General features: G+C 39.0%; 1 non-coding gene across 1 annotated transcript; it reads right to left on the reverse strand.

The window, feature by feature from the left end:
• Positions 1-251: 251 nt before the first annotated feature.
• LOC130937904 (small nucleolar RNA R71) lies at positions 252-358 on the reverse strand. Its single transcript, XR_009069096.1, has one exon. It is a non-coding gene; the product is annotated as a small nucleolar RNA R71 (small nucleolar RNA).
• Between the last annotated feature and the right edge of the window lie 6,523 nt (positions 359-6,881).

The following is a 6,881-nucleotide window of genomic DNA, read 5'->3' on the forward strand; positions in this document are numbered from 1 at the left end:
AACAAAACTGCCAGTATCATGGTCTTCCCCAAGAAGACCCAAATAAATTTATTTTTAATTTTCTGTAGATTTGTGATACTGTGAAGACAAATGGAGTGAACCCTGAGGTGTACAAACTCATGCTCTTCCCGTTTGCTCTGAGGGATAGAGCAAAGCTATGGCTAGATTCCCAACCCAAGGAGAGTCTGGATACTTGGGACAAGGTTGTTACTGGGTTTCTTACAAAAATTTTCCCACCAAAAAAGGTAACTAAGCTTAGGGTGGAGGTTCAGACCTTCAGGCAGAAGGATGGTGAGACTTTTTATGAAGCTTGGGAGAGATACAAGCTATTGACTAGGCAATGCCCTCCGGACATGTTCTCCAAATGGACCCAACTAGATATCTTTTATGAAGGCTTGGGTGAAATGTCCAAAATGTGCTTAGATAATTCTGCGGGTGGTTCATTGCACATGAAGAAGACCCCAGAGGAGACTATTGAGCTTATTGAGTTGGTTGCTAGCAACCAATATTTATACTCATCTAACAGGAATCCTGTGAACTCTGAGGCTCCTCAGAAGAAAGGTGTTATGGAAGTAGAAGTTCTTAATACTATCCTTGTTCAGAATAAAATTTTGAGTCAGCAGATGAATTTAATCACTCAACAGTTGAATGGAATGCAAGTTTCAGCTGTCAACACCCAGAATACACCTCAAGAGGTCCCTTACGACATGACAGGTAATTTGTTACAAAATGAAAATTATGATTATGCTTAATCTAATTCTGAATAGGTAAATTACATGGGGAGTGGTCCTAGAAACCCGAATAATGGTCCATACTCTAAGACATACAGTCAGGGGTGGAGAAATCACCCAAATTTTGGGTGGAGGGACCAACCTCAGAGATCTCAGAATTTCAACAATGATTCTCAGGACGGTTTCAAACAGTACAATCATAATAACTGCCAATGTCGGTCTCATCAACAACAACCACCTCAGCAGGCAAATTCTCAACCCCAACAAGATTTTAATTGAGAGATGATGAAAAGTTTTCTGCAGGAAACCAAAGCTTCCATTAGAAACTTGGAGGTGCAAATGGGCCAACTGAGCAAGCAAATACCTAAGAGGTCCTCAAATACATTTCCTGGTTATACAGTGGTGAATCCAAGAGAGGAATGCAAGGCTATCACCTTGATAAGTGGACAAGTGGCAAGTACGGAAGCACAAGTTAATGAGGAGCCAATTGGAAAAGAAGCTCCATAGGAGAAGAAGGAAGAAGTAGAGCACGCCCCTCCAAAGCGTGCGGACAACCCATTCCCAGACTCTCTTAACACTTATCCTACATTACCAAAGGCTCTTGAGTACAAGCCTAAAATGCCATATCCTCAGAGACTTCAAAGGGAGACCAAGGACAAGCAGTTTTCAAAGTTCTTGGAAGTCTTTAGAAAGTTGCAAATCAATATTCCTTTTGTTGAGGTTTTGGAGCAAATTCCACTCTATGTCAAATTCATGAAGGAGCTATTGTCAAAGAAGAAGCCTTTAAAGGGACACGAGACAGTGATCCTGACTAAGGAATTGATGAGCGGATAATTTGTACGCTTTTTGGCATTGTTTTTAGTATATTTTTAGTATATTTTAGTTAGTTTTTAGTATATTTTTATTAGTTTTTAGTTAAAATTCACTTTTCTAGACTTTACTATGAGTTTATGTGTTTTTCTATGATTTCAGGTATTTTCTGGCTGAAATTGAGGGACTTGAGCAAAAATCTGATTCAGAGATTGAAAAGGACTGCAAATGCTGTTGGATTCTGACCTCCCTGCACTCAAAGTGGATTTTCTGGAGCTACAGAAGCCCAATTGGCGCGCTCTCAACGGCGTTGGAAAGTAGACATCCTGGCTTTCCAGCAATGTTAATAGTCCATACTTTGCCCAAGATTTGATGGCCCAAACCGGCATTCCAAATTAGCTCAAAACTGCCCGGCGTTAAACACCGGAACTGGCACAAGAATGGGAGTTAAACACCCAAACTGGCATAAAAGCTGGCGTTTAACTCCAAGAAAAGTCTCTACATGAAAACGCTTCAATGCTCAGCCCATGCACACACCAAGTGGGCCCGGAAGTGGATTTTTATGTCATTTACTCATTTCTGTAAACCCTAGGCTACTAGTTCTCTACAAATAGGACCTTTTACTATTGTATTTTCATCTTTAGATCTTTGAATCTTTGGATCCTTGATCATTTTGAGTCTTTTGATCATGTTTTGGTGGCTGGCCATTCGGCCATGCCTTGACATTGTTCTTATGTATTTTCAACGGTGGAGTTTCTACACACTATAGATTAAGGTGTGGAGCTCTGCTGTACCTCGAGTATTAATGCAATTAATATTGTTTTTCTATTCAATTCAGCTTGTTCTTATTCCAAGATATCCATTCGCACTCAAGAACTTGATGAATGTGATGATTATGTGACGCTCATCATCATTCTCACTTATGAACGCGTGCCTGACAACCACTCCCGTTCTACAAGCAAACAAGGCTTGAATGTTTATCTCTTGGATCCCTTAATCGGAATCTTCATGGTATAAGCTAGAATTGATGGCGGCATTCAAGAGAATCCGGAAGGTCTAAACCTTGTCTGTGGTATTCTGAGTAGGATTCAATGATTGAATGACTGTGACGAGTTTCAAACTCCTGAAGGCTGGGCGTTAGTGACAGACGCAAAAGAATCAATGGATTCTACTCCAACCTGATTGAGAACCGACAGATGAATAGCCGTGCCGTGACAGGGTGCGTTGAACATTTTCACTGAGAGGACGGGACTGTAGCCACTGACAACGGTGATGCCCAACATACAACTTGCCATGGAAAGGAGTAAGAAGGATTGGATGAAGACAGTAGGAAATCAGAGAGACGAAAGGGACAAAGCATCTCCATTCGCTTATCTGAAGTTCTCACCAATGAATTACATAAGTATCTCTATCTTTACTTTATGCTTTATTCATATATCATTCATAACCATTTGAATCTGCCTGACTGAGATTTACAAGATGACCATAGCTTGCTTCATACCAACAATCTCCGTGGGATCGACCCTTACTCGCGTAAGGTTTATTACTTGGACGACCCAGTGCACTTGCTGGTTAGTTGTGCGAAGTTGTGATAAAGAGTTGAGATTGCAATTGAGCGTACCATGTTGATGGCGCCATTGATGATCACAATTTCGTGCACCAATTTTTGGCGCCGTTGCCGGGGATTGTTCGAGTTTGGACAACTGACGGTTCATCTTGTTGCTTAGATTAGGTATTTTTTTTCTTTAGAGTTCTTAAGAATGAATTCTAGTGTTTCAAGGTGATGTTCTTATCATCACCAAAGCTGATTGATCATCATCAATTTAGCTCTTGAATGCAATGTCCTGCTGAAGCTTGGCTAGCCATGTCTAATTCCTTTAGACTGAAGCTTTAGACTAACATTGCATGATTCCTGTAATTCTCATTAAGAATTTTGATATCTTTATTTTCTTTTTCCACTTAACTTTCGAAAAATCCAAAAAAAAAAATTACAAAATCATAAAAACCAAAAATATTCTCATGTTTCTTGTTTAGTCTAGTGTCTCATTTTAAATTTGGTGTCAATTGCATGTTTCTGTTCTTCTTACATTCATTCATGTGTCTTAAGTGATCTTCAAGATGTTCTTGATGATTTCATTGCTCTGATCTTTAAATTCTCTTGACTTGAGTGTTTTGTTGTTTTTCATATGCATTCTCATTTTGTTAGTGTCAGTAGTATACAAACTTCTAAGTTTGGTGTCTTGCATGCATTGTTTATTTGATTTTAGTTGCACTTTTGATTTTTCTTTATTATTAAAAATCCAAAAATATTTTTTGAATTGTGTCTTTTCAAGTCAATAATACAGAGAATTGAGGATTCAGAACATACAGCAGAGGAATTACACAGAAAAAGCTGGACGTTCAAAACACCCAGTGAAGAAGGCAAACTGGTGTTTAAACGCCAGCCAGGGTGCTTGGCTGGGCGTTTAACGCCCAAAAGGGTAGTGTTTTGGGCGTTAAACGCCAGAATGTGCACCATTCTGGGTGTTTAACGCTAGGATGGCACAAGAGGGAAGATTATGTTTTCAATTCAAATTTTTTTCAAGTTTTCAAAATTTTTTCAAAATCAAATCTTTTTCAAATCATATCTTTTCAATCAAATCTTTTTCAAAATCAATTTCTTTCCATTTTCAAAAATACTTGCTATCAATTAATGATTTGATTCAACATTTCAAGTATGTTGCCTTTTCTGTTGAGAAAGGTTTAATGTTTGAATCATATCTTTTCTTGTTAGGCAAGTCATTAATTTTTAAAATCAAATCTTTTTTTTAGTTGTTTTTCAAATCATATCTTCTCAATCACATCTTTTTAAAACCATAACTTTTAACTCATATCTTTTTAGTTTTCAATCATATATTTTTCATTTCTTATTTCAAAATCTTTTTCAAAAATCACTTGATTTCTTTTCCACTCTTAGTTTTCAAAAATCAATTAAAGTTTTTCAAAATGTTTTTAAAATCTTTTTAATTTATTTTCGAAAATTTCTTCCCCTCTTCTCACATCCTTCTATTTATGGACTAACACTATTCCTCAAGGAACAATTCGAACTCCATCTCTCTTGATAAGTTCGAATTCTTCTACCTCTTCCTTCTATTTTTCATTTCCTCTGACACCTCAAGAAATCTCTATACTGTGACATAGAGGATTCCATATTTTCTTGTTCTCTTCTCTTTCATATGAGCAGGAGCAAAGAGAAAAGCATTCTTGTTGAGGCTGACCCTGAACCTGAAAGGACCTTGAAGCGAAAGCTAAGAGAAGCTAAGGCACAACTCTCTGTAGAGGACCTAACAGAAATCTTCAAAGAAGAAGAACCCATGGCAGCCGAAAACAACAACAATGCCAACAATGCAAGGAAGGTGCTGGGTGACTTTACTGCACCTACTCCCAACTTCTATGGGAGAAGCATCTCTATCCCTGCCATTGGAGCAAACAACTTTGAGCTTAAGCCTCAATTAGTTTCTTTAATGCAACAGAATTGCAAGTTCCATGGACTTCCATTGGAAGATCCTTATCAGTTTTTAGCTGAATTCTTGCAAATCTGTGACACTGTCAAGACTAATGGGGTTGACCCTGAAGTCTATAGACTTATGCTATTCCCATTTGCTGTAAGAGACAGAGCTAGAATATGGTTGGATTCACAACCTAAAGAAAGCCTGAGCTCTTGGGAAAAGCTAGTCAATGCCTTCTTGGCAAAGTTCTTTCCACCTCAAAAATTGAGTAAGCTTAGAGTGGAAGTCCAAACCTTCAGACAGAAGGAAGGAGAATCCCTCTATGAAGCTTGGGAAAGATACAAACAATTAATCAGAAAGTGTCCCTCTGACATGCTTTCTGAATGGAGCATCATAGGTATTTTCTATGATGGTCTCTCTGAACTGTCCAAGATGTCTTTGGATAGCTCTGCTGGAGGATCTCTTCATCTGAAGAAGACGCCTACAGAAGCTCAAGAACTAATTGAAATGATTGCAAATAACCAATTCATGTACACTTCTGAAAGGAATCCTGTGAACAATGGGACAAATAAGAAGAAAGGAGTTCTTGAGATTGATACTCTGAATGCCATATTGGCTCAGAACAAGATATTGACTCAGCAAGTCAATTTGATTTCTCAAAGCCTGTCTGGAATGCAAAATGTGCCAGGCAGTACTAAGGATGCTTCATCTGAAGAAGAAGCTTATGATCCTGAGAACCCTTTAATGGAAGAGGTGAATTACATAGGAGAACCCTGTGGAAACACCTATAATTCTTCATGGAGAAATCATCCAAATCTCTCATGGAAGGATCAACAGAGACCTCACCAAGGTTTCAACAACAATAATGGTGGAAGAAACAGGTTTAGCAATGGCAAGCCTTTTCCATCATCTTCTCAGCAACAGACAGAGAATTCTAAGCAGAACCACTCTGACTTAGCAACCATGGTCTCTGATCTAATCAAAACCACTCAAAGTTTCATGACTGAAATAAGGTCCTCCATTAGAAACTTGGAGGCACAAGTGGGATAGCTGAGCAAGAAAATTACTGAACTCCCTCCTAGTACTCTTCCAAGCAATACAGAAGAAAATCCAAAAGGAGAGTGCAAGGCCATCAACATGGCCGAATTTGGAGAGGAGGAAGAGGCAGTGAACGCCATTGAGGAAGACCTCAATGGGCGTCCACTGGCCTCCAATGAGTTCCCTAATGAGGAACCATGGGAATCTGAAGCTCACACTGAGACCATAGAGATTCCATTGAATTTACTTCTGCCATTCATGAGCTCTGATGAGTATTCTTCCTCTGAAGAGGATGAGTATGTCATTGAAGAGCAAGTTGCTAAATACCTTGGACCAATCCTAAAACTAAATGACAAGTTATTTGGTAATGAGACTTGAGAGAACAAACCTCCTTTGCTCACCAAAGAACTGGATGACTTGTCTAGGCAGAAATTACCTCAAAAGAGACAAGATCCTGGGAAGTTTTCAATACCTTGTACCATAGGCACCATGACCTTTCAGAAGGCTCTGTGTGACTTAGGGTCAAGTGTAAACCTCATGCCTCTCTCTGTAATGGAGAAGCTAGGGATTTTTGAGGTGCAAGCTGCAAGAATCTCATTAGAGATGGCAGACAACTCAAGAAAACAAGCTTATAGACTTGTAGAGGATGTTCTGGTAAAGATTGAAGACCATTACATCCCTGCTGATTTTATAGTCCTAGAGACTGGGAAGTGCATGGATGAATCCATCATCCTTGGCAGACCCTTCCTAGCCACAGCAAAGGCTGTGATTGATGTGGACAGAGGAGAATTGATCATTCAAGTGAATGAAGAAT

Source organism: Arachis stenosperma, chromosome 6 (genome assembly GCF_014773155.1).
Source record: "Arachis stenosperma cultivar V10309 chromosome 6, arast.V10309.gnm1.PFL2, whole genome shotgun sequence".
NCBI classification, from domain to species: domain Eukaryota; kingdom Viridiplantae; phylum Streptophyta; class Magnoliopsida; order Fabales; family Fabaceae; genus Arachis; species Arachis stenosperma.